General features: G+C 45.1%; 1 non-coding gene across 1 annotated transcript; it reads left to right on the top strand.

The window, feature by feature from the left end:
• Positions 1–7,512: 7,512 nt before the first annotated feature.
• TRNAY-GUA (transfer RNA tyrosine (anticodon GUA)) lies at positions 7,513–7,598 on the top strand. Its single transcript is given in 2 exon segments — positions 7,513–7,549; positions 7,563–7,598. It is a non-coding gene; the product is annotated as a tRNA-Tyr (tRNA).
• The last annotated feature ends 1,710 nt before the right edge of the window (positions 7,599–9,308 follow it).

The following is a 9,308-nucleotide window of genomic DNA, read 5'->3' as shown; positions in this document are numbered from 1 at the left end:
TCTAATCAAGTAGCTATGCTATTGCTACAACTTTAAATTTATGCAGTCACTCCTGTTTATGGTATTAATGTTCCAAATGGTAAGATTACTTTATTGTTGTTAACCCGATGGTTAAACAAGATTATTGCATGTTAATTGGAACATGGAGTGACCACCCGGGAAAACAGTGGTACCATGAGAACTATCATGGCTCTGGTCTTGGCTAAATAACTAGGGAAGTCTTATGTTGGGTGCTGGTCGTGGTCGACAGGAACGGGGGCATCTGGCAAGCTCTTATAGTTCCGGCTCAGGCAGATTGGATACGGGCATAGTTCCCAAAGCTTTACCCTGTAGTCTGGACTATAAGTTGGTTATGGTAGGTGTACCTTATGCAGCTGACCATTTCCAACATTTGCGTAATGAGGACTCTAGGGAGAAGCCTCGTAGTGAGACCCTGGCCATTCACCTCGGAAGTGAATACGGGTCTAGCTAACCCGGGCTAGAAGGGAATCGCGACTCATGGGTAAAGACGCGCCACCTCTGCAGAGTGTAAAACTGATATATCAGCCGTGCTCACGGTTATGAGCAGCCTGGACTCCTCACATGATAATTGAACTTTAAGATGGAAATAAATCGAGATCAGATGATCTACCAATGGTTTGCTTAAGTGGTTTCACTTAAGTGTTTTTGATATACTCTTGTACCTTTGTTTAATGGGAATACTTGGGATTCACACTTATTAGTAAGACAGGTGTTGTTAATAAAATGTTGACCAACTAAAATGCTTACTGCTCAACCTTAGCCTCACCTTGTTATACCTGCATTAGTTTTTCCCCCACTTGCTGAGCCCCGACCATAAGTGAGCTCACCCTTGCTTAATTTTGATCAGAAGTTGCAGATGAAGATATGATGCTGAACTCCATGGATGCTAGTCTAGTGATACCCTCGGTCATCTTCCTGTGGATGGATGTCCATGTTCGCTGTACTTTGATAAATAAAGGTTAAGACATTATGTCTGTTCGAAGTGTAATATGTTAATATAATCGTTATTTACGCTTTTATGCATTGTTCTTTTGATATATTACACTTGTGACGTCAACATATGTGTGGAAATAGATCCTGGCACACATATGCTATGCACCCGGCTCTGCCCCTTGGAAATGGGTGTGACAGTGGAGTCCCTCAAACATGCCAGTCATATCGAGGGAGGTCGCCGAGCACTCCTTGGACATCTGTGCGGGCTCTAGATCGGTGAAGTAGCACCTATGCCGATTTGATGAGGAAAAGCATAGGGTCATCAGGGAGGAGGTTCACAAGCTTTTGGCGACCGGGTTCATCCAGGAGGTCTTTCATCCTGAGTGGTTAGCATACCCTGTATTAATTAGGAAAAAGGAGGGAAATGGAGGATGTGTATAGACTACACTAGTTTAAATAAAACATGTCCAAAAGTTCCCAACCCCCTGCCTCGGACCAATCAGATCATTGACTCCACTGTGGGATGCGAAACTTTATCCTTCCTTGATGCCTACTCTGGCTATCACCAAATTCGGACGGAAGAGTCCGACCAGCTCGCGACTTCTTTCATCACCCCTTATGGTATGTATTGCTATACTACCAAGCCCTTTGGGTTGAGGAACACCGGTGCCACATACCAACGTTGCATGAACCATGTGTTCGGTGATCACATCGGTGCAACGGTCGAGGCCTACATCGACGACATCGTGGTCAAGACAAACAAAGTTCACGACCTCATCTCTGACCTCGAGACAACCTTTGCGTGCCTATGGGCCAAAAGGGTCAAGCTCAACCCTGAAAAGTGTGTCTTCTGTGTCCCCGAGGCATGCTTCTAGGGTTCATTGTGTCGGAGTGAGGTATCGAAGCCAATCCAGAAAATATCTCAGCAATCACCAACATGGGTCCAATAAAATACAACAAAGGAGTCCAATGGGTCATGGATGCCTTGTGGCTCTGAGCCGTTTCATCTCGCGCCTCGGCGAGAAAGGCCTACCCCTGTACCGGCTCTTAAGGAAGACAGAGTGCTTCACTTAGACCCCTAAGGCCAAAGAAGCTCTTAGGAACCTTAAGAGGCTCCTCACCAACACGCCTATCTTGGTGCCACCCGCAAAGCTGAAACCCCTCTTGCTCTACGTAGCCGCAACCACTTAGGTGGTCAGCACCGCGGTCATAGTCAAAAGGCAAGAGGAAGGATATACATTGCCTGTTCAAAGGCCGGTATACTTCGTTAGCGAGGTATTGTCCAAAACAAAGACCCGCTACCCTTGTCACACCCGGGTTTCAGGGGCACCAAAACCCGGGCGCGAAATAATCACCAAGTGTGCTGGGACCAAGTCTCACACATATGATGACTCATGGTACAGAAACAAATGTCACATATTTACTATATAATAGGAGTTTTGTACAAAATAGCTAAATAATTATATCATATGCAGACAACGATTCAACAACCATAGTTGACTTGGAGACGATGGTCTAGACCACTCACGAACTCATCACAACATCCTTCGTACGCCTCCTCCTGTGGTACCTGTTCTTGACCTAGGGGGATATGAGTACAGCAAGGGTGAGCTCACATATGTTCATCGCTCAACAAGTTGTGGGGAACAATGTGCATGAACTCACCAAAGGTGGGAGCTCATATGAAGTGTAAGGCTTACCAAAGGAGATGGTTAAAGCTGAGCATTGCTTTTAAAGTTGGTCAAAATTTTATTAGCAGTTACTAAGTATAAGTAGATACCAACCCAATTAAGTAAGAGATCAAATCAATAACAACACCCACAATGCAATGCATATGACAAATTAAGTTTAGTTCCATAAATTAATCATACGAGAGTCCTGAGCTGCTCATGACCGCGAGCACAACTTATATACCAGTTTTACACTCTGCAGAGGTTGCGCCCTTTACCCACAAGTTGTGTATCCCGTCTAGCCAGGGTTAGCTAGACCCTTAGACAGTTCCGAGGTAAATGGCTAGGAATCCACTACGAGGCCTTTACAAAGTTCCACTAGCTTCAGAAAACCCGCTACAGTTTCTAGGGAGCGCAATATAGGAATCCAGTGTCCGAAAAGCCATCGCATCATGATCGATCCGAGAACCTCCCTATACCGACAACTCTCCTACTGCCCTTGCCCATTTCGGGTAAGATAGTCCTCCACTAGCTTCCCTAATTAGTCAGCCAAGGGCGTCCCATTCCACCCTTGTGGTAGCACGGATATCTCAAGTTAAGCTCCATGTTCCAATTAACACAATGATCTTGTCATGAACAATAATTAAAACAACAATATAACTGGAACATGATCATAATGTAATATTAATCCCAAAACCAAGTAGAGCAATAGCAAAGCTACCCAAAAGTTCAATGGTAAGCAAGGTGTGGGATAAACAAGTATAGGGAAACCTATTAGGTCCCATCAGATTAACCTAAGCATGTCACATTGATTAACATGAATATTATTGGGTAAATAAAAGTGATCAAGGGTACAACTTGCCTGAGACTCAAGATTTCCTAGGTACCAGCTTGGTCTTCAAGTGACTCGTAACCTCATTGCTAGTCGTAGCAATACAAACAAACATGGTATTGCCAAAATTAACATCACACCAAACATAAGAACAAACTGTATAATAATGATCTACGTGTCGTAACTAGATCCTAGGTTCGAGAACCACTAAATTCGGAGTTACGGTTATAAAGTTATGATTTTCCGAAGGTTTAAGTGTTAGATATAGAATAAATTAAGTGCATAATTTTAACCTATGTTTCATGACAAAATAATGTTACTAGTTGATAAACAATATAAATGTGAATTTAATGCAACTGGAACAAGTTAAATCAGAGCTAAAATGAATTAATTATGGAATAAACAAAGTCCTATAATTATTTTACATTAAAAATCATTAACTCTAATGCATTTTACAAGGATTTATTACTATGTGGGTTGCGGTGCTTAATACCAAGGAGTGCAAGGTTGTTTTTATAAAATTCTGGGCCTCACTGTAATAGTCTTTGAATCATGGTGGATAGCGGGTTGATAAATTAAAACCTTGGGGGCATATCTACAAATTGCCATGACCGGAGGGGGTATAGGTTCATGTGAGTCATTGGATCCAAAGTCAAGGGCTCGGATTAGATCAATCTTTAATCGAACCGGTACCAGATATGGATCGCTAGATCATGATCCTACGCACCAGATTAGACGAGACCTATCCGAAGCGGTACACAATCCTGACCGCTAGATCCCGATCCAATGGTACCTGTTTTAAATAAACGTGATCCAGTCACATCCACAGATCTCGAAATCAACGACCCACAGCCCGAGCCGAATTAGTATGCGATAATGGAATCCTAGCTCACTATCCTTCTCTTAAGAAGGTAGCTCACGTTCTGACAGGAACTCCGCAAAAGGACAGGACAATGAGCGTGAAACACAAGAAAAAGTGTACAACAAAACACTAGAATAAATACAAAAGCCTCGGAGCGTTACACACATAACAAACTTAAGAGTTTATTACAACCCCGCAAGGTAAATAGCTCAAGCAACAGAAGGGGGAGGCAGCACCCTCGGCATCATTTAGAGGCGTCACAGCCGAGTAGGACCCAGCGCCCAGGTGGAGACACTGGCGGAACCACCTCTTCCTCGAAGTGGCGAGCCAGTGCCGAGCCTGGCCCTTTGACAACGTCAACAAGCTTTCGGACCTCTGCGTTGGCAAGGTCATCCTCGTCAGACAGGATATAGCCTTCGCACACCCGCTCGAGGTCGATCTCATAGTGGGATGCAACGACGGCTAACGCCCGCTTCACCCCGGTATGGACGGCCTCGCGGAGTTCGCTCCGCATATGGCCACTCAGGGCCAGCATGTGGCTCCACAGGGCTCCACCTGAGGCGATGTCCTCGCCGAAGGTTTGGCCGAAGTCCGCCACCGCCTCGGACAGTGCCTTAAGCTCGACAATCTTCTCATCCACGACCTAGGAGAGTGTTCGGTATGTGTCGATGGAAATGTCAATGTCCCACCAAAGTGATCGAGCAGGTGAAGTATAGGTAAGCGCACATACTCCCATTTTGGTCCTCAAGCCTTGGGCCTTGGACCGCTCGGCCTTGAGGTCCTCGGTGAGAGACCCGACTTGGCATCGAAGCTCGTCCCGCTTGCTGGACACTTCCTAGAGGTCCTCCTCCAGCAAGCGGACTTTCTCAGCCAAAGGTGCCACTTCCCGACGAGCGATCGTGGCCTGGTCCCTAAGCTCCGAGCACAGCGTCGAGAGATCTGCTGCCTCATCGCCTTTTCGGACGAGCTGCTCGTTCGAACGATCCAGCAAACCCTTCTAGCGCAGTAGCGCATCCTAGACGCTGCGCTCGCGGCGAAGAAAGATGGACTTGACCACGGACTTCGCCATAAGGCCCCGAGAAGAAAGGGAACACCATCATGACATGCCCTAAGATGTATGTCACCATACAATATGCTCGATCCTCTTATCCAGGCCATGATTTGGAACTCGGACCACATCTCCGGTTCCTCCCCGTCGTTGAGGACGAACAATGGCTCACTGTCTTCATCCAGCCACGAAAGGTGTGGGCCTCCCCACTCGAGGGGATTCCTCCCGACGCGGGCGACGCCATTGCTCGCCTCATCGCCGGGGAGGAGCGCGGTCCGCTCCATGATCGGGACCTCGGGCCGCCTCAAGGGACCGACATCCTCGGCATTAGCCGCCCCTGGGGCTTGGTTAGCAGCCGGGGAGTAGAGGAGGGATAGCAATATCTCCGAAGGGGTTGATGACGCCGACGCCGCGTCAGCCTTGTTATGGTTTCCATATATAAATTGTAGTATGTTTTCTGAAAACTGTATTGTTAATTTGTTATGTAGCTTATATCCCTGGTTAACTTTACAATTCTATAGTAGTATGTGTTGTTTGTCTGAGCGACTACAAAATGATAAGATGATTGTTTGCTGTATTTTTTCTATGTTTGGTAGGTTATTCAGTATGTTGAACGTCAGGTAAAAGCACCCGAGGGGAGCTTAGTGTATTCCCAAAGAGATTTGTCGTCTTCTTTCCATGTCTTCATGCGATGCCTCGATGGGTGAGAATCAAAACTTAATTCAAACAAATAGTTCTCTGAATATTGTGAATACCGTGGCTTTGGAAAATTTTGTGGTTTCAAGAAGGGCCTCTGATATAGTTGAAATGATTACATATTTAGTATGTAATAAGCAATCTTTTTAGTTTCTATTTTTGATCCTCTAATATTGTGGGGGCTCAATTCTGCTCTGGCCTGGTTTAGGCTTAAAAGAAGGCCTATTTTCCTAGATGTTTGTTTTTATTTAAGCTTTATAGCTTTGTGTTCTTAGAACAGAAGCCGTATGTTATGTTTGCTTCGGAGTGTCTTTGATTCTTGAAAGTTAATATATCTTGACACTGTTTGACTTATGGCTCATTTTTACAACCTTATTATTAGCCAAAGAGTTCCTGAATTCTATATTGGATTTTGTGGCACAATCTCTCAATAAGTTGATAATGTGATTTTGTGCGGTATCCAGCTTCTCAAAATACACGGAAACCCAAATACTAGGGTATCCATATATAGATTACTGTAGATTTTCTGACAATTCAACAACAACACGAGGCCTGAAACTGGTGGGTAGTCTTGTCAACGTTCCTGGATCTGCGCTGTCGCGTTCTCGCCCAAGGCCCAAGATTCCATGTCTGCGGCTCGCGGCCATGCAACATCCTGCCTGGCCTTGCCCTTGCCCTTGCAAATCGACCAGATCTATCAGATAATCCAATCAGGCGTAACTGCTTCGTGTTCCTTACACCTGCGCCGTGGTACATAATTGCCGTGGCTGATTCCGTTGCACAAGCCGACAAGCGGACTGCATGTACAAGAGTACCATAGCCTGATAGAGCGCTGATGACACCATTGATTCAGTGAAGTCTCAACTTTTAAATAAAGATGTCGAGTTTCTAGCTGATGGCATTAGGTGCACTCGATAAGTATTAGAGGCAATGAGGCATGATTCGCTGCAAACTAAAAAGCCACTACTGCTGCCATGTGCGGCTGATTAGCTGATCAGTATAGTATTTGGCTGACAGAACAACACCCGCGCAAAAGCTAAAATTGTTGTGCCGAACACTAAAACAAATATTTGTTATAGACCACCTAAACCATTGTGCAAGTAGCCAGTCCTAAGAAGGCAATAGTACAAGTTCATAGAGCAATAACGGACCATAAAAACAATCGATGTATTTCTATCTGATCTCATCTGCTATGGTGCGGCATAGAATTTTGTATTGATAGTAGATCTAATTTTATAGTTAACAATCAGTGTAGTTTAAATACACATTCTTGATGTCTTTAAAGATGGCTTACTATACAGTGATGACACGAAAAAGTCGTAAATTTACACAATATCGTAATTTTTTTTGGTAACTAAAACTGAAAACTGCATTTTTATTGATACTTATGATTTTACAGAACTGTATCAGCAAACTATAAGTACGATAATTGGTAAAGAATGGACATCATCCGACCTTAGCTCAGTTGGTAGAGCGGAGGACTGTAGTGGTTGCAGATCAATCCTTAGGTCGCTGGTTCGAATCCGGCAGGTCGGATAAATTTTAACTTTTGTCCGGACGGTCGAATACACATTTTTAATTTTTTTGCTTCCGTCTCTATTTGTCCGATGACCATAATTCTTAGGGGTTGATGCCTCTGAGACAACTTAAACGCTTCCAAAATTATAAAGCATTACGAATGTAGTTTGTTCCAAATTACTTTTGTGCCTCACCCGAGCCACCCAAGCTAAAGACAATCAATGTGCACCAAATTAAACCTATTAAACTCACTCAAGTGAAGCTACTAATTTATACCCCTTTATAGTATGGTCAAAGAAAACGAAGTTCTAAACTATTAGAAGTATCTCTCAACTCCATATCCTTAACATTATCATCTATTCTTTGAAAAAATTGAAACAAATTCCATGTTTAGGGGTACAAAAACGATTGATTTCCCAAACAATCACCAAAATTGTGACCTAACTTAAATTATTTCTACAAAGCACACTGTTGACGCCTTTTCGGAGCGCCAAATACTCAAGAAGAACCGGCGGCGGTGCTCTCTGGTCAGGCGCGGACGGTCCGCGGCCTGGGGCCGGACGGTCCGCGACCTGGCGCAGGGGCTAGGTTTTCCTGCCTGACGTCTGGACGGTCCGCGCCCTGGGGCCGGACGGTCCGCGCGTGTGCAGGGGCGGCGGAAGATCGCCGACAGCGCCTGGATCTCGCTCCCGGGAGGGACCCCGTCGGGGAGGAGAGATCCTAGGGGTTGTCTAGGCTCGGGCCGGCCGACCTAGACTCCTCTAATCGACGTAGAGTCGAAGAGAGGCGGAGAATTTGGGGATTGAGAGGCTAAACCTAAACTAGACTAGAACTACTCCTAGGATAAAATGCGAATAGAAGTTGTATTGATTCGATTGATGATTACAAATCGGCCGTAGACCTCTCTATTTATAGAGGAGGGGGGCTGGACCCTTTACACAACTGATTCCGAGCTAATCCCGCGAATATAGCTAACAACCGTAGCACAAAACTCGGAACCCTAATCTGTTCTGCGCACGCGCGGACCGTCCGGCCCACAGGCGCGGACCGTCCGGACCGCGGACCGTCCGACCTCAGGTCCGGACCGTCCGCTTGCTCATTTCTGGTTCAAACATATGCCCCCCTGCCTTTTGGTGGAGCTGGGCGAACCAAAAGCAACTAACTCGATGTGATCACATCAGTTCTCTTAGGCATCTTGCCACATACTAGGATGGTACTGTTTGAGGAAATGCCCATTCAAAGCCTTTGGTAAATCCTTGCCTTGTAATGTTTGTAGCAAATAGGCGTTACCAGACATTACCCGTTTTACTTTATAAGGACCCTCCCAGCTTGGCGACCATTTCCCAAACTTCCGGTCTTTATTCCTTAGAGGCAAGATGGTCTTCCACACCAGATCCCCTACTTGAAATGACTTTGCTTTGACCTTCTTATTGTAGGCCCTGGCTACCATAATCTTGTCCTTTTCTATTGCTCCCAAAGCTATCACCCTCTTGTCGGTCACTTCATCAATATTATCCATCATTGAATTATAATAATCAGTGACAGTTAGATCATTTTGTCTGGCGAACCTGACAGCATTCAAACTTATTTCCACAGGCAATACTGCTTCCTGCCCATAGACAAGCTCAAAAGGAGATACTTTAGTAGCACTATGTTTAGATATTCTATGAGCCCATAAAGCTTCGGACAAAATCTTATGCCAATGTTTAGGATTATCAGATATCTTCT

The sequence above is a fragment of the Zea mays genome, chromosome 7 (assembly GCF_902167145.1).
Source record: "Zea mays cultivar B73 chromosome 7, Zm-B73-REFERENCE-NAM-5.0, whole genome shotgun sequence".
NCBI classification, from domain to species: domain Eukaryota; kingdom Viridiplantae; phylum Streptophyta; class Magnoliopsida; order Poales; family Poaceae; genus Zea; species Zea mays.
This window is presented reverse-complemented; position numbering and strand designations above follow the sequence as displayed.